Source organism: Psittacula echo (assembly GCF_963264785.1).
Source record: "Psittacula echo genome assembly, chromosome: 1".
NCBI classification, from domain to species: Eukaryota; Metazoa; Chordata; class Aves; order Psittaciformes; family Psittacidae; genus Psittacula; species Psittacula echo.
Window position 1 is genome coordinate 43,285,710 of NC_137735.1, and position 26,278 is coordinate 43,311,987.

Genomic DNA, 26,278 nt, shown 5'->3' on the forward strand with positions numbered 1-26,278 from the left:
AACACTACTATTGAGTAGTTGAGATCTTATGCAATTGATGTCTCAACACTGCAAAAGTGTGTCTCCATTAGGTAGGTTTCAAATATATAAGCTAACAGAACTTCTTATCTTTAATGTTGCCTTCAATATAAGGTTAAGCTTATTGCACTACACTTACATTAAACTGCAATTCTGAAACTGTCAGTAAACAGCTGTTGATCCTAGTGATCTGAACAATCTTATTCAGCAAATACTTTGCAGATACAGCTCAGAATTTGCGAAGCAAGTGCAATAACTTAACTCATACAATTAATGATTCCCATTTAATACTCCAATAAACAGTCCAGTATTAAATATATGCGTAAATATCCCAGTATATTAATGGCATATATTGAATATTTATGCATATATTTAATGTTGATTTAATATATATTGTATCACAGTATCACAGTATCACAGTATGTTAGAGATTGGAAGGGACCTCAAAAGATCATCTAGTCCAATCCCCCTGCCAGAGCAGGAACACCTGAATAAGGTTACACAGGAATGTGTCCAGGTGGGTTTTGAATGTCTCCAGAGAAGGAGACTCCACAACCTCCCTGGGCAGCCTGTTCCAGTGTTCTGTCACCCTCACTGAGAAGAAGTTTCTTCTCAAGTTTAAGTGGAACCTCTTGTGTTCCAGTTTATACCCATTACCCCTTGTCTTATCATTGTTTGCCATTGAGAAGAGCCTGGCTCCATCCTCGTGACACTCCCCCTTTATATATTTATATACACTAATAAGGTCCCCCCGCAGTCTCCTCTTCTCCAAACTATAGAGACCCAGCTCCCTCAGCCTTTCCTGATAAGGGAGATGCTCCACTCCCTTAATCATCTTTGTCGCCCTGCGCTGGACTCTCTCCAGCAGTTCCCTGTCCTTCTTGAACTGAGGGGCCCAGAACTGGACACAATATTCCAGATGCGGTCTCACCAGGGCAGAGTAGAGGGGAAGGAGGACCTCTCTCGACCTACTGACCACCCCCCTTCTAATACACCCCAGGATGCCATTGGCCTTCTTGGCCACAAGGGCACAGTGTTGGCTCATGGTCATCCTGCTGTCCACTAGGACCCCCAGGTCCCTCTCCCCTACACTACTCTCTAACAGGTCGTTCCCCAACCTATACTGGAACCTGGGGTTGTTCCTGCCCAGATGCAGGACTCTACTATTCTATACTCTTCTACTATTCTATACTCTTCTATTGTATTAGTAATATATAATATTCAATGTATAATATACATTCTATATTGAGAGAACATATATAAATATGCTAACCAATTTTCCCAATTGCTCATTAGTCTCATTCTCATGACCATGGACATAAAAACTACATAAAATATGTCTTCTAGAGCTGTGAAGGATTTACCTTTCAGAAGATTACATTTTGAGCCCTGATTCCAGAGAAGTTTTAGGATACATGTAAATACTTGAATAAGATTAAAAAGAGTGTCCTGGAACTACAATAAAGAATATGTTGTTTTCTGAGTTGTTCTTTATCCTTTTCCTTCTTAAATGCAGTTGTTCTGTGGTTACAGCTTTAATCAAACATTCTGCTGATAATATTCTCTGACTAGGTTTTAAACACACTTTATGATAGCCTTTAGCACTATCGCAGGGACAAATTGAAGCCAGGAAGAGTGTTACACAAATGAGACCTAAATAACTGCTAATCAAGCACAGAGTCATATCTACTTACAACTCTTCAATCTGTGCTTGTTAACCTTAATCCACTGGTAAGATGCTAGCAGAGTGCTATTAATACTGTAACTTCTTTCCTTCCAGCTCAGATGGTTTTGTACATATAGATTCATCCTTGAAATTTTTTGCCAGATAGGTTGAGAAGTTTTCTGGCTTCAGTGAAATAGCTTCATTTTATCTGATAGACACAATGCCATCACTGTGACTGAAAACCTCCATTTCCTCTTTTGGCATTGAGTTCCTATTTACTGCTGCTTCTTGTCTGTTAATACCATGCAATGCAAGATGTCTAATCATCAAGAGTGATCAGACCATGCAATCAACCTGATCCCATTAAAATAGATAGATCTTACTTAATAAAATATGCAGCACCATGCATCACATATATTCATAATTAGAATACTCATGCATATGTATATTGGCATGTTACTTATGGGAAAAGTGCTCACAAGCTAACAGGTAAATTTGCTATTGTGGCAAATATGAACACGGTTGCATTTTGTATTTGTGGTTTTCCCTAGGACATCACTAAGGAAGCCTGAAAGAGAAATAATTTCTCCTAATTCCCAGCATTAATCACCTATTTTTCTCTCCCACTTTAATTTTTGGGGCCTGGTTCAAATGAAGAAATAGAAACATATGTTTGACACAGGGTATTGCTTAGACCCCTCACCAAAGAATCGTTAAGAGTGTTTAGAAGGGTTCATGGAAACAATTACGGAAGGTTTCTACAGTGAACCAAGAGTACAGCTTCATCTACAGCATATCTTCAGTGTTAATGATGCATCTCAAATGAGCATTAAAAGATAAAAGGGGTTTAGGAAGATGCAAAAAAAAGAGTCACTGGAAATATAGAAAGTCTTTCCTATGAAAAGTGATTGAAGATATCAGCCCCATTTTCCTTAGGAAGAATAATAAATGACAGTCAAATACATCAACCATTATGGCACAAAGGAATTGGACTGGAAAGCAGCATTTCCTTACACCACAAAAAAAGAGATAGTGATTTTCAGTGAAAGGGAGCAATGACAATTTTTAGACTGATAAAGAAAAATAACGTTACTTATAACACAAAATGTGAAACCAGTATTCAAAGAATCCAGTTGGCAGCAAGGTGTCAGCAGAACTCCAAGTTCTGCTAGCAAGCCAAAAGCTAAAATACTGGTCTAAATGCAAATGCAGACCAATGAAAAGGGAAAGGGAGAGCCAAGTAACAGCCCTGCTTCAAAACTTGACTCTGTATTCATGTTTTAGCTCCCCTACGCATTTTCTTACACTTTTCTCTGAAGCAAAGAACTGCATCTCCTAATAATACTAAGGCTGCAAAGAACAAGGCTGTGCAGTCCATACACGTGAGAACTATTCTCTGCCAGCCCTCACCCAGCCCTGCCCATTTTCTTACTTGTGGGCACAGTAATCAAAGAAATACTGCATTTCCGCTCAGTATCAGAAGATATTGAATTTCAGACTGTATCTGACAATTTTAAGAAAACTCTTCATCGTTTCATCAGTGTGATTTACATCTAAAGGAACAATGGAAAAATGGGTCTTTCTTATATCTAAGCTTTGCAGCTTCTTCAAGAGAAACAACTCCACTTTTACAGTTTATTTCAGCAGTTACAAGCTGGCTGTGAAGGAGCTAGCAGTTCGCTCATTAGATGCTCTTGCTCATCATGGGCAAAGTTAGAGAATCCATTCTGGAAAAAGGGATAATTCTGCCAGAGTCATTAGTTATCAACACTGTGCCCAAAAAGCTGAGGAATATTCCACAGGCTACTATCTGCTGGTATGACTTTGCACTTAATGAAGCCTTATTTCTGCCTTTCTTGTAAAGGCTGCAACTCAGGGTATACCTTCTGGAAACCTTTTTTTTTTCTGAGTCACTTTTACCTAACTTCTTTCCTAATCATCTCTTTCTGCAGGACAATGTCCAAAACTGGAGGGCAGACTGCTAGCTGAAGCCACTAAAAAAACGCCCATTGCTCTGCTGGCCAAGTTAAGCCAGCCCAGCTGCTTGAGCTTCAGTGAATAACTGCAGTGCAGCCTTGCATCACAGGCCAACTCTGGCTCCTGATGGAACTGACTCCTACTCCACTGCATCGCTAGCAAAGGTACTTCAAACACAGAGGATGTCAGCCACCTGGTCCTTAAGTCTTAACACTTCCTGGGTTCCCTGGTCTATTCACTAAATACATCCTGCCACACTGTTTCTACAAGCTTCCAGCTTCTCTGGCAAATGGCCCACTTCATTGGAAAAACAGCCTTTGGCCACCTGTTGCTAGCACACTACTTAGCAAGAGGAAGAGCAGCTCTTCCCATTAATCCTACATGAGCCATTTAATGCAGACATTAATCACCCTTCATAGGATTTTGACACTGTAATTGCCTCACATTTATTTTTTTTATTATTAAAAAGACTCTGTAAATGTCAATTTGATGAAGAACTTTTAAACAGTTTCTTCAAACCAGTAGAAACACTTCTGTACCACTGCAGAACTGAAGAAATGTAACTGGCTTTTCTCATTTAATTGACCTACACACAAAAAAGGAAAATTGTTTCAATGGATTCCCATGGTCCAAGACATGATAAACACAAAGGAACATTTCTGTTGGTTGAATATTTAAAATTCTTATTTAATGAGTTTTATTAATTTTCTGACAATATATCCTGACAAATGATAATCTCATTCACAACAGCAAAAGTATGTCTAGTGTAATAATGTATGATATTTATAAATGCTTACACGTAATTTCAGTTCAGATACAGAGGCTTGTGATAACAAACGAATAGTGGAAACTGCCACCTTTCAGGGCAAGACATAAGAAATGAAACGCAGCAACCAAGTTTATAAATACTGGAGTAACTCTGGTGAAACCTAACCCATCGCATCATTATGTCTTTTAGAAGGCTTTTACATTGCCCTTAGATGGACTGTGTGGTTCATTACAACTTGATGAACGACTGAGGAAAAAGTACTTTAAAATGTCATGCCTTTCTGGTTCCTGACAAACACTGTGAAATGTCACCATTTGCTTCTGTAGTTACTGTCAGCTAAGGTCTTCTGCAGTTTCTTAGGAACAGTATGTACACCACTAATACTAGACAGATCATCCAATTAAAGATGACAAACCACTGCCATTTTCAGGTCAGGCTGTGTTTATGCGGTAAAGACAGTAATTTCCTAAAACATAGGGCCGAAACTTTAGCACCTACTAATCATATATACTAGGAGTCAAGGTAATGTCATGCTACTTTTCATGGTCCAATGTCAAGCAGTTAACCTTAAAATGCACGGTATTTCATTCATGAAAGTGCAAGTTGTATGAAAGAAAAAAAATTAACTACTGGGAAGTTTAAGTGCTTAATGGACTGTTCTGCAAATCAGGATCAAATACCCTTAAAAACTAGAGTCCATCTTCTGCTTTCCTGTGTTTCTTTAAGGAAAAGCCAACAATGTTCCTGAAGGAATAGACTAAGTGGTTTTGACTACTTACAGTTGCTTGCTATTTTTCATGGCAATCAGTAAATTTTTCTTGTAGATAAATGGCATGGAAAATCTCAGAACAGAACCCCTGCTGGCAAGAAATTCATTCATTAAATGTGACTGAAGGCTTTCTAATGCTTCACATTTTTGTTAGTAGTTTAAAAAGAAAGAAATTCTCTGGAGATCAACTACGTGGAAAACCAAAGAAAATGAGTTTCTCCTTTGAATACACAAGAAGAAAGAGGAAAAGAATAAAATACATGAGGAGGTGAGCTGGGAAAGTGAAGAAATGAAAACACATTTTAACACCCTGTAAACTAAACGTCTGCAATCTGCCTCAACAGCATTTCAACAGAAACTTTGATCTCTATAACTTGTGTGAAAATGGCATTGAAGCATAGAACCACAATGTACAGTGTTAGTTTCCAAATCACTGTATAGGCCTTATATAATTTTGGGGTGACATTACCAAGATGTATCACTGGTCTAACCTAGCTGAAAGAAAAACTACTGGAAGTTTCACAGGTGGCTTACGTAAAAGCAGAAACAGGTCAACACTGAAGGCCTTTGAAAAATCCAATCTTTCTTGCTATCAACTGGTAGAAAATACACTAAGAAGAAAACGAAGAGAAGAAAATCAAGGATCTTTCAGCAATCTCCTGCTTCAAAAAAAATGCATGCATTTTTGAACAGCCATGATTCAAGAGTGGTCTCAAGCTCTTTCTGGAAATTTTCATAATTATTTATGCAGTACTGCTTAAAAATAAAGTTAACAACAAAGTCTGTACAGCATATTAAACTTGTAGTGAAGGCTCACAAAGAACAGCTACGTTTCTTCTGGGCTTGACACGTACAAAGATGCGATCTCCATGCTACTGAGTACAAAGTCTGTCAGCTGGGCTTCAAACTAGGAACTTACATGTCTTTATGTTGGAAATTCAATTCTCCAGACAGATAAGCTCATGCTCAAGACAGTTATTTCCACCAAAAAGTTCTGCGTGACTCGATGCTTTCTTCATGTTTCCAACAGCCCACTCTCACCCCTGCACTGACAGATCTTGGCACAGCCTCCTACGAGAAGTGGGCAAAGCATCTGCTCATCTCCTGCATTCCCACCTACAACACTTTGTTGGCACATCTCTATGTTGATCTTTCCACAATACCCTGTGATCGCACTGAAGTGTGGCACAATGTGGCACAGAGATCAGTATTTCAGCTAAAGCCCACTTGCTCAACCAGAGAGTAGAACAGGTTTTGCCTCTGGATTTGTGTTACTGCACATAAACTGATGGTGTTATCCAGTCGAATTGATGATGATGCTTTAAATCATAACACATCATTTGTAAAGCAAAACAAGTTTAGTTATTTAATCAAAACCTTTAACTTATTAAGAATCACTGAAATGTAATATGCACAAAACTCTCATTTTGTGTAAATGTGTTAAAAAAACCTCTCTGAAGGTCAAGGCAGATTTAAAAAATCATTAGAATTTTCAAAGTAACAAATAACCATCTGTATATACAACTGGATTAACTAGATTAGTTTTACTATCAGTTGCATTTTTCAGGTTCTAGGAAAACCAAATAAGACTTTGCATTGACAGAATTCATTACAGAATTACAGCAACAAGTATAGCTCAGCTATACTAAGAAACCAAACATAAAATGAACTGTCCTGAACCAATGTATTGGGTTTGCATGGCAAGGTTTTGGTCAAGCCCATCAGCAATGGCAGTAAGACTAACATATTTAAGAAGGGGGGAGAAGTTACTCAGCAAGAGCAATTGCAGCTGGAGAGAGGAGTGAGAATATGTGAGAGAAACAGCTCTGCAGACAGCAAGATCAGTGCAGAAGGAGGGGACGAGGTGCTTCAGGTGCCAGAGCAGAAATTCTCCTGTGATGAAGGCCATGGTGGGGCAGGCTGTGCCTCTGCAGCCCACGGAGGTCCACTGTGGAGCAGATATCCACCTGCAGCCCATGGGGGATCCAAAGCCAGAGCAGGAAAAAGAGCCCCAAAGGAGGCTGTGACCCTGTGGGAATTCCACAGTGGAGCAGGGCCCTGGTAGGACCAATGACCCCATGGAGAGAGGGGCACACACTGACGCAGGTTTACTGCAGGACTTGTGACCCCACAGGGTCTGTTCCTGAAGGACTGCACTCTGTGGAAGGGACCCATGCTGGAGCAGTGGAAGAGTGTGAGGAGTCCTCCCCCTGTGGAAGAAGGATTAGCAGAGACAATGTGTGATGAACTGACCACAACCACCATTCCCTGTTTCACTGCACTGTTGGCGAGTAGGAGGTAGAGAAAATCAGAAGTGAAGTTGATCCTGGGAAGAAGGGAGGGGTGGGGGTGAAGGTGTTTTTAAGATTTGGTTTTATTTCTCATTATTAGTAATAAAATAATTACCCCAAATCGAGCCTGTTTTGCCTGTGATAGTAACTGGTGAGTGATCTCTCCCTGTCCTTACCTCCACTCACGAGCCTTTCATTATATTTTCTCTCCCTTGTCCTACTGAGCAGGGGAGTGACAGTGGCTTTGGTGGGCACTTTGTGTCCAGCCAGGGTCAACACACCACAACCACCCTTACCAGCCTGTGGCAGAGTACAAGACAGGTACAGTTTTTTCACCTCCCAATTTTTGCTCTCACTGCTAGGAAAAGAAAACCAGACTAAAACATACCCTGGGGTTCTTTGTGAATGACACTGACAGTACAGAGATGTCATGAGTAACTCTATGTCCGCTGTAATTTAATTCATTTTTTCTACTATGCTCAGTAAGAGGGGGAGATTTTCCATTTATAACTCTGTGCAACCAAGTGAATTTTCATTTCAAAGGCAATCACTGTATCACTCAAGTTTTCATTGGCACATAGAGCAAAGCTATTTCTTCTTTAATCCTTCAATATATCAAATAGACCTTCTAATGAAAGGAAAGCTGATACATAATTTAGATACGTATTTATGATGGTTCGTCATCAAGTTCACTTAACAAGCTTTCTCTTTTCAGCAAACTCTAGAATCAGCTTTTTCACTTCAACTATGGAAGTTCTTGCCAACCATCAGAGCACTTCAAAAGGACTAAGCTCATCTATCTTATTCCTTTTGCATGCAACAATTATATGGAAAATTTCAAACTAAACTAGTTCAAATGCCTGCTGCCAGCAGGAGACACATTTGTGTTCTGCTTTTCCTCATACTAATTTCTTGAAGAGAAGAAATAAAAGTCAGAAGTAACCCATTTACATCCAGATCCAAGACTCTAAAGTCAAACAGGGTAGGCAGAAATGCTGGCCAAATAAGGTGAAAAAAGAGAAGTAAGCTCTTTCTTTTCACTGGAAACAAACAAAAAGCCAATGAAAAGCTAATTCTTTTCCAAAAAGTTATACATACCGAATTTGACACTGTCATGTGGCTTCCCTCTGCTAAATGGGTGGCCAAGAGCACAAGAGCACAGACATGAGCTTGCTCAGGGACTATTTCCAGGCTGGAAATGATGTGTGCTGTGATTTTCCCAGCAGTGCCCAGAGCACAAAGCAGATATGAAAAAGGCTGAGGGAGTGAAGTCAGGCTACAGTTTCTACTCTGTAGCATCATGCACCAGTACTCACTGCGAGGCCATGTTTCAAGAGGAAAGCAAGCTAGGGTAGCTTTTGGGGCTGCACCACCTTGGGCCCTAGGCTGCACCAGTGTGTGCAAGGGAAGCGCACTCACAGAGCTCATCTTCGCCTAGCAAAACTCTGCATTTTTGCCTCCATAGAGGAGAGCTACTTGAATGAAAGGGATTACAATTCCCATCAACAAGGATGTTCTGGCTTCTTGGGAAATACACTTCCTGTACTTAAGGGTCTGGGAATAACTAGTAATAAGCCCCCAGACTTCCTCCCTCAATTTCCAGGAGTCTTTCTGAGGCATTGCAATGGCACTTGTTACTCCACCAAAGCTACACATACTGCATGCTCCTTCTTTATTGGTAACTGGAGCATTGTTTTATTCCACCGCTGTTTAGTCACAATCTCACACTGTATGAAAAAACACTGTGGGCTGCAGATCTGTGATTCAGACATGACGCTGAAGTATATTGGTCATTGCTAACAGATGGAGATGGATAAAATCTCCCTATAAATGTACATCTGTAACAAGTCCCTTGTGTAGACAGCATGTTACAGAATTTCTTTTGCACTCGCATATTTATTTAGGCTCTTTTACTTAGATGAGCCGTAATATTTATTGATCTTAGTGTCTACGATTATTTGCCATGGATTTCGAAGTGTTATAAAATGCCCTTTTAAAATAAATTACATAAGAAAAACATAGACAAAGTGCAAAAGCTAATTAAGCAATTAAGCTGTTATCTTGCTCCTTTGTGTAAAAAAACCCCCAAAACGAATATTGACTTATGATGACTAACAAAGGACACCATTTACGTCAGAACATAAATGACCTGGTTTATGTCAATATCCTCAGAAACTGACAAATACCCAAATAGCTTCTTTTAGCCCCAATACTATACCAGCATCAGCCTTTTGGTATATATAATTTAAAAAAAAAAAAAAAAAAAAAAAAAAAAAAAAAAAAAAAAAAAAATCAACCAAAAAACAGAATTTCATCATTTAGAAGTTAGGGGGTTGCAGAAAAAACTGCAGCTGCATTGCAGGCTTAAAAGCCTGGAAAACTTTGTGAAACCCTGATGAAAAAATAGCTTATTGAGATTTGTTCTTCTGTTGTGCTTCACACCTCCAGCCTGATTTTAGCAGTTAATACTCTCTCAAGTTTCTGCATTTAAGATATAAATGCTATGTGATAACCAGCAGTACATCTTGATTGTACTTGTTCTTGAGACAGCAATGGTTAAATCAGGTAAGCATGATGCAGAAGAAAACAGTGAAAGTGGGTAGAGAACTATCAAGATTGGTAGTGCAACACTACACCCTCAAGCACTGCAACACTTAGCTTCAGAATTTTTCAGTGATATGTAAAATTTTATTTAAATTTGGTATTATACCACAATGATTTATTTATAGTCCGTTAGGTAGAAATGCAAGCCTGGGTGCTTGGAGGGGGTCTATCCCTTCACATTCACATATGTTTGAAACATAGATACCCTTTAGAAAATTGCCCCCCACATCATCTTAAACATTTAAAATAAATAAGTTGATGATTCCTAGCAACACAGTATAAGGAGAGGAAGCTAAACTGGTGCAGAGGCTAATAAAATCAAGCTTGGTGCGTAAGAGGAAGAACTGAATCATTTAACAGCATGTTGACTCAAGAATAACGATGGAAATGACTGAACCAGACGAATCCTTTGTCTCAACAGCAGACGGGAGTGGATCCAGAAGGCATTCAAGAGATGTTTTGCCTTTAGATGAGGCAGCTCCACACAAAAAATCCCAGATGCATACTGACCCCAACCCTGCAAGCCACAGCATAGCTGTATAGCTGTGAGACACAGAACAGCCTTTATAAGATAGAAACAAATGTTTAACAATCTGTAATGGCTTTTCGGTTTACTCAGGACCTCATATCCTAGCGTCCTAAAACCAGACAGATTATTTCCTCATATAAAAGGGAACACATATAAAAGCTTGGTATCTTCTCAGCTTTCCTCAGACCTTCCACTGCATTTTCTCTCTGAAGAGTATAATAGGAATCTCTGCTTTAGTAGAAAGGAGAGAGGTACCTGTTGTCCATGCGGTCTACAGTCCAAGACAACAGAAATTGCAATCCTGTCCTTGAACATCATCTATAAGAGCAAACAGTGAACCAACGGCTGAGCAACTAAGTATTTATTTTATAATGAGCACTATGTATAGCAATAGAGCTTTGCGCTATTTGATATATAATGAACCTACCTAGGGTTCATTCTAAGTGCAAGCAGGAAAGTTAGTTCAAAGCAACAAGGCACGTTCCTCACAAAAGGGTGAAAAATAGCCATTTTCTGCAATTACACTCACCATGCTTCTAGTATGCCCCATTAAAGTGCAATGACCAGCATGATCAGAAAGCAAGTAGCTCTTCCCAGCACTGTCTAATTATCGCTTCCTCTGAGCAATGCAAAAAGTTACAGCAAATCTATCTTTTGTGATCCCTTTCATCTCACTTGAAGCTTATTTCTCTCTCATGCTACTAGCAGCGTATCAGACAAGCTCCTTCCCATCAGTGCAGGAGGAAACATCATGTTAGTGAAAATGTATATGTTATCCAAGAGTGAATTCCTTGGATTCCTCCAATAAGAGTCCAAAGGTCTTTTGTTACTCGTACCAGTGGTATCTGGCATCAGTTTGAGTGTATTCACCATGAATCCTGTGTAGTCATTTATATTTTTCATTATGTGTAATAAAATACTGGGAGCTGAAGTATTTTGCCATACTTCTGTAATTCAGACCAATATTAAAGCAGTGAAAGGGAGAGAAAAACTGTGCCCTATCTTCCAGATTTGTTGCCTTTTATCTCCATTTTATGCAGGTGTAGAAGGCTGACGAGGTACAATGAAGAGGTATAATAAAGTCTGGCACTTTAAAAAAAAGCTTACTTCATGCATTTTGTACCTTTATTAACAAATGATTGAAATTACTTTTTTCATACATACTGTTATTCTTCATGGCTAGAGACTCCATGAAGTAGCTAACTAGCCAGCCCACAGAGGAGAGCATAATGCAGCCAAAAGGCATCTCCTGAGAAGCCCTACAACAATATTTTCTCTTTGAAGTTTCAGGCATCTGAGGCTTTTTGGAAAGAAAAAATTCTCTAATGAAGATGAAAGGGAATCTAGGAAATAATTATTCCAATTGAATAGGAAATGATGTGGTGCCTGATCCAATATGCATTTGATGAGCTCTTAATTCAAAGGAACAGTACTAAGCAGTGCAGATGCAAAATCTTTTCTGAATGTATATAAGTACTTTTCTACTACTATGTGTGCATGAGGACATGTACATCCTACAGACCCAAACCAACATCCCTCATTAAGAGATTCGGACACCAAGGAGGTCATCCCCAGGGCATGAAAATATTTTTCACATTTCTGTTTGCTGACATCTTCTTAGATCTAAAGCACGCTTCTAACTTTAATTAAAGAAATTGCACTGGCAGATATTCAAAATCAGATGAGAAGACAGATTTGGCACAGTTCACAAACAAAATCAAACCCATGTGACTTCAAGGGAGAAAGAAACTGAACCCTTTAGAAAGTGACCCGGAATTCCCTGTCTACATTAGCCGTCTTCCACCTTATGATTCAGTAGTTTTCTTACTTAATCAAACAATCTGAAGGAAAAACCTTTCTTATCAAATTATTATATTTTCACATTTAAATACAAACTTAAAGCTGTTTGGAATGTTTCATAAAATATTAGCTATCCAGTCTTTGCCATATTTTCTACTTCTTCATTATATATGTATTTCTAGTTCTTTATTTATATGCATTTTACATGTATTTATCTGTTTAACTTTCGTGATTGCAGTGTGATGACTGTCAAAAGCATGTTTCAGTATATTTCTTCCAGCGGTCTGTTAAGTTATAAAGAAAGAAAAGTTAATTACAAAATGTAAAATAATCTAAAAACTATGTTCAGATTATAGGAACACAGAAATAGGAAAGCAAATCATATTGCCTATTTAAGACTGTACCTAATGAAAGGCAACACATCTGAGAGAGAGCAGCCAGCAGATAATACTCACCAAGACATGATACTAAACCATCAGGTAGGAACAATACTTTTCTCCCAAAAACATCCCAATGATACTTGATGTGATATGGCTCTTCCAACCATAAGGATTTCTATATTTATAAAATAAAGAAATCTTCCTTTTTAACTTCACCAGTAGCAAAACCTACCACCATCAAGAGCTCAATTTTATCATCTTTTCCCTTTATTTAGTACTTCAACTATATATTAAGTATGTGCCTACTTACAGCATATTAGCATCAGAGGCATTAGTCTGGAAAGGACATGCTCAAGAGTTTGCCAGAATAAGGAAAAAGGAAAAATTTCTTTGTAGATGCAATTTTTCCATATTTGTTTTCTGTCCACATTTAGCTTTTTTTCTTTCCTTCTTTTTTTTAAAGCAAAAACTTTTCACCTATTAATAAATTATCTGGGGGTTAAAAAAATATAGGTGCTCTTAAGACATTTTTTTTGCAAAGATATTTTCTTTGCAAAGATATTTTCTTTGCAGTTGTGGAACCTAGAAAACAAATGAAGTTTTCATGTCAAAATTCTCCAGGTGGCTTGTTTTCACTGAGGCCTTCTCTTCAAAGTAGGTATGTATTAACAGATTTATACAAGCTCGAAAATACCATCTTGCAGCAGGCAGTATGAAATTTAGAATCATGACACTATCTGACAAGCTATTAGAAAAGGTGCGTATAAAGTACCGTTGTAGTAAGGTGTTGGTGCTTAACTGTCTACTGTGCAGACTTCTATCTGGTAACTGACTGTAGAAAAGCACACCGAGGTTAGTACAACATTAAGCCTTTTTTCTCTTATTTTGCTTAAAAAGGCAGATAGAAAGTAAAATTGTATCTATATTATATTTCTGTTATGCTAAGACAACTATTTCAAAATTCTTTGGTGTAAGAGAATGACATTTTTTTTACAGAGGGAAAACAAAACAGCCCTTGGCAATAAGGCTATGCTGGGAAGAAATGCGTGCTAGGCTGTCTGGGTAATCTTGATTTCCCCCACTAGACACAGTAGCTTACTGCTGCAACAAACTCAAAACTGAGGTTTGTTCGTAAAATATTTCACACTGGGAACAATGCTGTTATCACGTCCCACACTATTCAGAAGCCCCCTGATAGATCCAAATAATCAACTCAGCATGTCAAGCAAAGCAGGATATGAGGGCAAACCCAAGTCTTTTATGACAAGAAGAAAAGAAACAAACCAACAAACACCCAAACCAAAAGAAAAAAACTGTAATTTCAGGAACCGTAAGTTTCTTTATTAGGAACAGCTTCTAGACTTCCATCAAGATGATGTTCTGTCATAACTTATGCACTATCAAGCTAAAACATAACACTGCGTATCACAATTTATCAGGCTTTCTGAGTTACGCATTATTCACACCAGTTATGAGCAGTTCATGCTTTAGCTTACAGCTCTTTTCAATCAGGAAAAAATAGTCTGACCCTTTTTTCCCCAGAAAAAGACAGATTCCTACTTTATATTGCTTGTCAATGTTGAGTGGCTTGAGTCTTATACAGAAATATGAATAAATCTGTACAGTTTACTGAACTGATCACTAAACAACAAGTATTTTTATAAAACTGTCAGAGCCATCAGCCCTCTTTCCCACCATACACACAAGCACAATTACAAGGGATAATCACAATGCAGGAAGCTATGCAAGGGATCTCAAGCAAGGGTTACTCAAAGCTGCCACTCCAGCAGTGCGAGACTTTCCATATGAGGATTAATGCTATCATCACTAATCCTGAACAGTCTCCATGACAGAACAAACACAACTGTGCTGTCACTGAACAAGCAAAGATAGCAAATGCTCCACAAGAAGCTGCAAGCTAAGCAAAAGGAAAGAGAATAGAAGCATATGGAAGGTGATGAGCTTACCATAGACCTCATTAACCCCTTTTCCTCCTTTACCATTAGAAACTGTGGTGACAAAAGTAAATATTATGGAGAGATCTGAAAAAGGTCATCAAATCATGGCCTCTGACACTGTTGCGGGAAATTTTTTTGCTACAGCGGATGTCACCATAGGAGCAAATGCAAAGAAGGTAGTTTGAAGGTTTGCTAAGGGGGCAGTAGAAGTGACCGTTAATGACTCAGAAGTACAAATTAATATTTTAACATTTACTAATATTTTAGCAGTCAATGTCTTAACACCAGCAAAATAGAGTACCAGTCCTAAATGATGCTCCAAGGGTCTGGACTCAAAGAAACCTACAAAATAGGCAGAATAAGCAACATTTAGCTCAAATAGAAAACTAAATATGAGTACATTTTTTCTTACAGAAAAGTTCATTTCCCTATGTAATAAAAAAATGAAGAAACTGACAGGTTTGTGTAAGAAAAGCGAGACTGTACAAAATGAAAGTCAGCTCGCTGCACAACTAGTATAAAAGCAAGTGAATATTGACAGAAGGAAAAAATACATAGCACTCACTTGCCATTACACTGCAATTGTTAATATGTTTCCACTAAATAAAAATTTGAGAGTGGTGTTATAACATTTTTTGCAAGACTGGGCAGCTGTACTGAAGAGCTCTTTTCTCATGGATTTTCACTGCAAAACTGTCATTTCCATATCACATCGATGCTCATGAAAGAAAGCAGGATGACATGTGATGTTCAACTGCTATTTGGTTATCATTGGGCTTTATAGCTATATGCTTCTAGTTAAATGAAGGAAGAAAAACTGCTATTTTATTGCTTTATTTTAGGATTGCTGAATCAGGATTACGCCCACACAAATCCATCTACTAAGAAAAACACAAGTTTTGTGAAAAATAATGCCATGCCTAGTGAATATAACATTTTTTCAGGTAAATTAGACAAAACTAGAGAAGAGATTGTGTTTTCATCATGCGCTTCATGTGAAGTTTCACTTAAATCCCATGAATATTCCATAACTTGACATACATAACTGATTTTTTTGTAAGAGCAAGTAGCAATAGGACAAGGGGGACTGGATTTAAGCTGAAAGAGGGCAGGTTTAGGTTTGATGTAAGGAAGAAGTTCTTCACTGTGAGGGTGATGGAACACCAGAACAGGTTGCCCAGAGAAGCTGTGGCTGCCCCATCACTGGAAGTGTTCAAGGCCAGGCTGGATGAGGCTTTGATCAACCTGATCTAGCGGAAGGTGTCCCTGCCCATGGCAGGGGGTTGGACCTAGATGATCTTTAAGGTCCTTTCCAACCAAAACCTTTCACTTACTTTTTTTTTTTTTCCTCATTACATGTGGTGCTAGCTGTATTATTTCCTATAGAAAGAGGATTTTGCTCTTCAGAAGTTTGCCAAGCTGCAGTTTTTGTTATGGTTTAGTTTGGTGTTTTCACTTTCTGTTTTGTGATATAGGATTGCTCTATTACTCCAAGATCTGGCTGCAATTTGTTATTAGCTATAAAGGAATAATAGGTGTAAAAATGATGGACACAGCTGAGTGTGAGTGGCAGCAAGCCCCAGAAGCAGTACCCTACTGGTCTAATGAGCACCCATGTAACACATATGTGCCTTCCATAAATAATTCACTCTGAAGATACACTGTTTTCAATGACACTACATTTCACAGCACTGAAGAGGCAAGACAGATACCTCTCAGAGTGCATTTTCTATGCTAGATGTATTCTTTTATCAAATACAGGAGATTCAGATTTTACTTTGGCATCAATATTCTATGCCTGAGAATAGTGGATACTGAACCTGCCACATTTTGCTGGCACAAATTGCTAATGCTACTTTTTCCTTACACAAACGCTGTGTAGGTAATTTCACAGAATTATTCTAGAAACAGAATACTTGGTAGCAGACCAGGCTAAACTCCATTTCTTTTTAAGAGGGCCTGTTCAATTCAAGTTGTTACACTGTCATACTAGCAACAGGCATTTAACGATCCTGACAACTGTGTACCCCTGCTAGGTATAGGATTTGGGATCTATTCTATTCCAGGTTACATGGGGCACTTCAATTGCCTTCAAAAGGAATTGTACTATACCTTCATTTTTTAGACTAATGAACACTGAAATGCAGCAGTTAGAAGACAGAATATACGGTATATATGGTTGTCTACTAGAAAACAAAGATTTGGACACTAGGAAAAGAATCTATGACTTGTTATTACCATGCTTAATGTACTATGTCTAATTTGCCCTCAATTCTCTCCACAGGATCTGTACATTGCAGAAACTATCCACAAAGCAATGAAGCAAGTATGAGACAGTTCAGCAAGCCAAGAGCATCCTGTCAAGGTTTAAACCTATGGCTATATATCCTACTTTACATCACAGTGCACACAAATTTAATATCACATCATAATGGGCTTGAAGTAGGTAGAGAAAAATATGGTTTTTCCTCCTTTAAAAATTGTAAGGCTATGGTATTACAATTATTTTCATCAACCATTTCGGATATATATGAAATACATATATAGAAAATTCCATTAAGACAAAGTATATTTCTTCCAAGAACTTCCAACCACTTATCTACCTTCAGAAACACTTGTAGTTTCTATCTTACCTTTTACAGAATGTTAGAAATGGAAGGCAAAGAGAGGCATATTTAAACTACTAACTTGGAGGAGAAGTAAGAAAACACTTCTAAAAAGTTCTTAAAATGAAGAAAATAAGTAATACATGCTAAGATTTTCCCCTGGAAATCACTGTGGAAATACAAATGCTGCTGTGCTCCTGTAGTAATTACATGTCTTTCATTTTGGGGAATGGAAGGCTGGGATTTCCTGAGTTTAAAATACAATGCAGAAGATAATCACATTGGACTTTTTCCACTAAGTCAAAATATTTCAGAAGTTATTGCAGATTTCAGGAAGAGTTAAGCTAAGCTGCCATAAGAGGTCGATTAATAAAGGCAATTATGGAGAAGAATACAAGACCAAGATAAGCTACCCCAGGCAAACAATTAAATGAAATAAGAAATAACACATCATGTCAGCCTCTGAAAGGCATGAGTTCAGTTCTGCCGCAAGGCGTGTAAGTGAACAAAGGGGGTAGTCTCACAACATCACAGCAGCAGGAAAACAGCACTTTGAAGTTCAGTCACCTATGCAGAAGGCTATTCCATTATTCAAGCTGATGTTGGGAACAGCAAAGAAATGCTTCGAAGAAATTGAAGGTCTTCTAAAGTAGAGGAGGCAGAGAAGGAAGTTACACCACATGGGACCCAAAAAAGAGTTAGTACAAAAGGCAGAAGGTGCAAACCCAGCAGCAAGTGCCCAAACAAGGCTCTCTTCCAGAGCCAGAGAAACAGAGATGCTAGGTGCTGAGCAACTCAGACACATGGACCTCTAACAAGCAGTGCCTCAGTGTTGCATGTTCCTGGAGATGGGACGCTGGCTGGGCCTGTCCAAGTGCCACACTCAGGCCCAGTGACATTGTGGCTTCTCATGCCATAGACCTAACAAGACCAACAGCACTGGCCTAAGAACAAGCAGGGAGAGAACACTTCTGGGAATTTGCTTATGTTAGCTCCCATAATTTAATTTCCTAACATGAATATTACTAGATTTTTTTCATCTTTTTTACCAGACTATTTTATTATTTCATGTTTTCACCTTTTTCCCAATAAACCATCTCCCCACTAAGTTTACACAGTTTATTACTTTCTTTCTGATGAAGTATTCCACACTGACAAGTAGTTTCTGTATGTGACCTCACCACAGCTTAATCCTGATTTTTAGCCTTTGGTTTCTGTTCATCCACCCTGAAAAATATTCCATTTGGCACAGTAATTATCATCTATTCACTGGAGACCTGTAGGACACCCAAGACAGCAGCAGCTGTCTCCCAAATTACTGCCAAACTTATGTATTTGCATTTTTTTCTATTTATGGGTTTGACAAAGTGGTAAAGTAAAATATGTGGTTTGCCTCACAGAGGACCACGGTTGTTCTGGGTTTGCTTTCAAGTGCTGAGAACTGATGGAATATCACATGCATTGGGACAATGATGGGACACGCAGTGTCCCAGTGCATGTGTCAAAAGGTGAAATTCTTCTAGCCGCTACCTCTACAAGCTTGGTGCTTTAAAATCACACACTGCTTTTTGTGAACCATTCGTAACCTCCCTGTCTTTCATTTTCACATTATGTCCACTATCACAGTATTCTTACCCTGAAAAGAATCTTGCAACCAATCACCACTTGTACTTAAGTATCTGTACAGTGAATGACTGTTTGTACAAAAGCCAGCTCATTTTTCCACTGTTGTGTTGATTTTACTACCCAAGAACAATGCATTCATATTTGTTATAAATAGAATAAACTCGAATTAAGGAAACAGTATTCTAAATAGTTATGTTTTGGTCCATAATAGGGACTAAAGTTATTTTGCAGTTACAGATCACTCTCAAAAGTCAAGTTAATAAAAAAAATAAACCGTGATATCACTCTTACTAGAATTATGAAGACTTTTGCCCAGTTCTTTCTCTTTTGATCATTCTAAAAATTATAATCACAGAATTATAGAATAGTTAAGGTTGGAAAGGACCTTAAGATCATCTAGTTCCACCCCCCCATAATTAACTAAAAATACTTCTTAATTCATTGTTTACATTCCACTTATCAGTGAAATGTAATTCCATTTAATCTATCTACAAACACTGCTTATAATTCCAGGTTCCTGAGGAAACCCCACAGAGACACAGGTTTGAAACCATAGTCATGACATCATGACAACTTTATGAGTTGACATATCAAATGCAGTTCAGCACTTACATGGGAAAACCAAAAGGTCAGGGATTTCCTTCGAGAGTTCTGATTAAGAAAAATAACATAATGACAATGTAACGAATGAAGGAAGGAAGAAAGAAAAACCTTTAAAATTGTAGTGAAGTTTTATACTAATTTCTAAAGTTTTCCTTGAAGAAAGAAAGCATGAACTAAATAATAGTAAGTATAATTATATTCAGTTTGACTACTTTAGTGTTTATTTTAATTAGGGAAACGTGAAAAATATCCATTTAAAAAAAATGTTAAAAAGTAACACAGTGGAGTCAACAAGATGATGAGAATATTTATCACCATGTTTGTGATATCAGTTAGGGACATTATCTCACACAAAAATATTAAGGAATATGTAAAAACAGTAATACCATCAGCATTGACAAAGCAACATGTTTGAACAAAGATTTCTCTCCTTGTCTATTTTCACATAATACTTGGATATTACAGTTCCTTCAATCCCATCAGAAATGAATGCCTCGCATTTTTCAAGTTCATCACTTTCTGAGGGTGTCCAGCTCCAGATTATTAGGAAACATTATAAATTCCTGTCTGTCCTTGTTAAAAATTCTGTGACACTTCTTAATGAATGGGTTGTTTATCCTGGTCCTCTCTCCAGATTTCAATTTTAACAATCCTAGTGCATGAGGAAATCTTGTAAATGGAGGTATGACAGCAGCATGAACAAGTTTCATCTACCTACATCGGTGACAACAGTGATGAAGATGCAAGTTTAAGCACAGGCTAGTAGCTAATAAGCTAATAAGCTCTCAGAAACCCCAGACAGCTCAAAACACCCTCAGGAAAAATTCTATTAACATACAGGAAAACCTCTATTAACTTATTTTCATCACACCATTGGATTCAGCCACTTGACTAGACAAATTATAAGTATACTTTCTGGTACAACTGCTCTCTTAGTTATTTGGTAGACTCCTTATAAAGGGATGGGTTTGTGCATCTCTCTCCTGAATAAATTTGTCCTCTACACGTATATATTACCCATATATCCGTAAGTAAAAAATTATGAAATTATCCTTGAATGTTTTATTAACTCTTCTGTGAATTTTACAGACTGAGTCTTGGTAAATAGGCTTGCCATGATTCTTCAGAGTAAACATAACTGAACAGATCTCACGACATGGACAGATCTTTTTAACTGGCATCAAAACGTTTCTTTCCCTTTTCATGCAGCCTACAGAAAATCCTCCCTAAAACAGCAGGCACTCAGTAAACATTTTCTACCACTGCATTATAATTGTTCACATAGCAACACACTAACACTCTTGAGAGAATTTTGTTTCTTTTATCTAAAGAGCTTTCACAGACTTTTGACATTAGGTAGATTCTTTCATTTCTTTTCTCTACTTGTACAGAAATAAATAAAACAGCAATTCAAGATGTGCCATATTCCTCCAACCTACTGCTCTTACCCCTTCCACACACATGAGAAAGTTTCAGAAAGTTACCTTTGATATTTTTGTTCCCATTCTCTAAGACCACTTCCTTTTTAAAGTTATTTGTGGTTTTCCCCTTTGAAGCTACTGAATTGCAAACAAAGCAAGCTCTTGACTTGAACACAGTTTAGGCATAATGGATCTTAAAGGCTTTTGAGGCCAACGGGAACATTTGAAATTCCGTTTTCTAGGGGTACCTTTCATTCTGCCACCTACAAATGCTATTTCAGTTTGCGTTCATCCTATGGTGAGACAAGACCACTGTGTCTGCAGTGCAACAGATAACGGCCTCCTGCAAGTTGCACAAACAGGATGACCTTAGAACCCCCCCCAAATGCACTGTAACTTTTATGGAGTTTCCACAAAGTTCAAAAGATCTTTTTCTATAACATGCAATAATGCTTGAAGTTTTGAAAGATGGGTCAACATAGGCCAGGAAATTACATGTAGAAAGATTTAATAAACAAATGGAGAATTTTGATGCACCATTCAAGAATGGCAAACTAAGACCTGAATTCCAACCATACTTTCATGCTCCAAACTCTGATTCATAGTTGGGTAATTATACATTTGTATTCATTTTTGGTAAAACAAACAAACAAGCAAACAAACACTTTCTTCAAAATGAAACCTTGCTACTGGAGAATTATGACCACTGCAGGAAAAACTACTCCACAGAGTCTTGACTGATCCAGGAAATCAAGGAATTCAAAGACAAAAGATTCGTGACTTTTGACATTCTGAAGTCCAAAATGTTTTTGGGCTTTTTTTGGGGGGGGTGTGTTTTGTTGTTTTTTTTTTTTTAACCCACAAGAGTGTCATGATTTTAATAAGAATAATATTATTCCTCTTTTCTGGCAATTTTTCACAGAGCAAAACCCAAAGGAATAATAAAAAAAAATAATAATACATTTCTGTTTTGTAAGGCTTTTAAACGTAAAAAGCAGTTCTGGAAAGAGGTTCTTGTTTGTTTGGTTTTGGTGCTTGTCTTTTTGTCTTTTGTTGTTTTTTGGGTTTTTTAATTCCCCAAAGAGCTTAGCAAAAAAAGACTGTTTCTTGAAGTAGTCTGGATCTATAATTGCTGCTACAGATAGCTAAGCAAACAGGAAAGAAAATCAATCAGAATATCAATTTTGTACACACTGATGACGATGAAAGCTTTCTCAAAAACACCGGGAAAGGCAGAATGTTACAGATTAGCTATAGAACAGGTAGAAATGAGGGCAACACATAGCTTCATGTATTGCATCCATTGTTAAACCTTTGCGCACACTGTTAACAATATAAACCAATTTACAACACAAGATCAGGCGTAATTGTGTGCTGGTTTGCATCTGTATATTATCTTCAGGTGATCTGGGATTCATTCATTTACCAGACAGAATTAACAAAATCTCAAAACCACTGGTTGCTTCTGGGCTTGCTCTGCCCATAATTCAGAAGACTTTATGAGATTTCCCTGCCATGGGCAATGCGTGCTATCGGTGTTATTTTAATAACGTTAAAATAGAACATTTGCCATGCTTCTTTCTGCATTTTCATATAATCATTTTATGGAAGGTAACTGCAGCATGAATATGAAGGGCTAGAAAGTTTACCAAGTATCTAGTTTTTAATGTGGACTCCCATCTAAGGTAATGACCAGTGTAAAGTTTTTCCAGTCTTTTAAATTTACTTTCTCCTCTTGAGTATCCAGTGAGCTTTAAAGATCAGCTCAGCAATTACCCCACCGATCGGTGCACCTTCAGTTCCACATGGATAAGCTTCTGCTACAGCTCCAAAACATGGATCCTCCATGCAGCTAATGTTTGAGGCATTTGATTTTCCCTTTCTATAAGGACCGTTTGGAAGGCTTTTGATATACAATGTACACATACACATGAATATGCACATGCTATCACGTATGATTTTAACCTATTATAAGTTACGTCATATTATTAGTAATGGCTTATGAAGACACATATAGTCTCCGGTCACACTTCCATAGTACTTAACAGTGAAGGTAATACATTAAACTCTGAATCCTTTGATATTGCTGGCAAAGCTTCAGTGGACTTCATTATGTGCAGAACTGAAACCCATATAGATTTTCATGCTCTTTAATTTTGACTGCTTTCCTGGAAGATACATTCATCACTGTAAATCAGTTAATGGGCAAGCTGAAAGAAATAACTCTCAACATAAACTTCTTGAAATGCTTGTAGTGCACTTCTGATAAACTGTTTCAAAAATTAAACATGCATTACCCAATTTGCCAAGTAAACACAAAGAGAAATTATGCTGCATTAATTTCAATATATTTATAACAACAGAGAGTAACACAACAGCAACCAAAGGCAAAGTAACAGAAAAGAAGGATGCCTGCCATGAACTCAAGCTATCCCTCACCTAAAGCAATCGGAGCGAACAGTTGGATCTACACTCCTGTTGACTCTGCTCATGAAAATCTCAATAATCAAATCTGCATTTTTCTGTAAAAACACTAATGGTGAAATTACCACAACACTTTGCTTGCTTGCTTCCACTCCTACGCACTAGGTAAAACGCTGTACACTTACTGCCTCTTGTACTCCATGCTCTTATTTTCAAGAGGTTTCCATTCAGACACTAACTGCAATGACATATCCTAGTTTATTACAGATTGCAGCAATCATCTCATCATTAGCTGAACTACTGAGGTCATTATTTGCCTATTCCCTTTATGTACCTAAATGCAAACATTATTTCTATCTTCGTTCAAAGCTTTGAAAGGGACATTTAATGGCAGAGCTATAAATGGCAGAGGAGGATCCCTGCCTGTGGTTTCTCCCTGGCATTTTCAATGTACATTTCCTTTTACAGCTGCAGCTGCTTCAATTTTCCTGAGATTCTGCTGGAGATCCTCCTACAGAAAGGGCAAGTTCTGCTCTAAACCACAACTTTATAAACAGATTGCTGACTAACGTGCCATGTTCTTGTTGCAAATTACAGCTACAGCTTTCTTTTAGATAGTACAATCTTCATATACCCTATAATACAGCCTTAAGGCTGGAGAAAACTGGAAGTCTAAAGAATCTGTAGCAAACCCACATTTTCTTCAGTCTTTTCTGTTTCCTCCTCTATTTCACCTTTGCTGCACTTTGAGAGGCTGCTTTTAACAGACAACTGCAGTGATAAAAAAAAAAAAAGTAAAAAAGAATAGCAATAGTGACAAGAAAGGTGACAAAAAGCAAAGAGAAAAATGTTTTAAATGAATCCTTGTATAAAAACAAACAAAAAAGCTATTCACAGCTTTCCAGGGTGCAATGAATTTAAATTACAACTGGGAGCTCAGGAAGGTTTCAACCTGCATGTTTTTATACAAGCAATAGGGTAAGGTTTATCGAACTCAATGTCCATACAATTAATTTTAAGAGAAATAATCTGGGAAGTGCTCCATGACAACAGGCACCAGCAATAAGCAAATTGTAAATTCTTCAGCTATGGATGATCGCCTGTCCTTTGCAAAATATAACTCTTTTCCTAACTCTGGTTAGTAGCATGATTCTCAAGGTCCTGCCTCACAACAATCTACACTGGAAAAAGCCATGAAATCTGTGATATATGTATTTAAAGAAATTTTAACGTAAATGTTGCTACCAAGTGAATAGGGAACTTATAGAAACACCATGTTCTGTGTTAGCCAGTCCTTACACAGTAGATGAATAACAGCAGAAGAATGCCACTAGTCATTTGAGAGAACACTAAAGAACCCTTAAACAGGACCTGCAACAGAAGACTCCACCTGCTCTGGGCATGTCAAAATAATAGGATTGTTCTTTGTATGTTTAGATTATCCTGATCCTTCCAGTTCCTCTAAAAGAGAAAACAAGAAATAGATTGGACTGTGCTAACCAAGATCTCCAGGTTTTGTGGTGTTTGGGCAACACAGACATCAGAGAATTCCCTCTCACACAGTCCCGCAAGCTGCACAAGTGCTATTGCGCCAGGGTTCCAGAGGGGGAACTGAGGTTCCGGCAGAACAAATACCCTTCTCAAAGCTGCAGAGGAAGTCAGAGATATAGATGGGCACTAAATCTTTGCCAAGTCTTAGAGTAATATGTAAGCACTCCTGAGTGACCTTATATAGTAATTCCACTGGGATTACAGGAATAGCACTGTAATGCTATCCAAAGGTGCAATTTACCTGGAACAAAGCTTAGGAAGCATAAATCTAATAACAGTCCTATTTACATGTAAACAAAGTACTTCTGAAGCCTTTTATTAATTCTTTGTACAGGGGACATTTTACCTTCTGACACTTTAGTTGTTCCTAACTACAAGATTCTGAACTTGCCCCATAATATGGAATTGTATTAAAATAATCCACTGAGTACGGAAAATGTGCTATTAAAATAGATCTATTTGATCTACAGAACTACTGAAATGGCATTGTGAGAAGAATTCGTCATTAGCTATTGTAATTAGCTGGTTGTTTCAAAAGCACATCTCCATGTAATTAGGTTTCAGGGCTACTAGTAAAATAGAATACAAAATATATGGGAAAGTCATCGATGCTCATTACATTGACGGTAAATTTAAAGAACTATGTTGAATACTTCAGACAGCCCAAGTCACCATACTTTGCAACTCAGTGTAACATTACATAGCCCAGCCACTATTCTGCATGTTACTGCTTCTCAATTTTATCATCTTTCCTTACACTGAAATAATCTGTGAATAGTTTAATCAGCTGCAGTAGGCTCATTTAATAGGCTATAGGAACGCAGCAAGAATGAAGCAGCATTCCACCCTTGGAAATTAATGGGATAGAAAAAAAAGTTAATTCCAAGACTATAAATATTGGTATGTCACATTTCAGTATCTGGAGAAACAGAAACAAATCAAATACTCTAAAGGAATGAAGGAGCATCTGGCCAAAATCAGCAGCTGCAAATTCAGCTTTTAAGTACAAACAATTTTCAAGAAACTGTAACTTCTGATTATAAAACTGGAAACTAACAATTATGGCCATGCCTGCATTGCTAATGGCATTCAGGAGACCCCTCATGCCAACCGGTGTAGGTGGCTTGCACCCTTGCTTCTAGCAGATAGTTCCTTCTGCTCATCCCCAAGGCTGGACAAAGCTATGATGGGCTCCAACAGGGTGTTTTTAAGAAGAAATTACTTATGGGTTTATCTAGTTCAAGGTGTCTGCAATCATGTGAGGGCTGCATCACAGCCTCTCAGGC

The 26,278-nt window shown here is 37.9% G+C and overlaps 1 protein-coding gene across 1 annotated transcript in view; it reads right to left on the reverse strand.

Annotated features, from left to right (window-relative positions):
- The window catches only part of CPE (carboxypeptidase E), a gene marked incomplete at both ends in the record, with an annotated part of 55,221 nt that overhangs the window by 15,153 nt on the left and 13,790 nt on the right, over nucleotides 1–26,278 (reverse strand). The gene's annotated exons all lie outside the window — the stretch shown is intronic.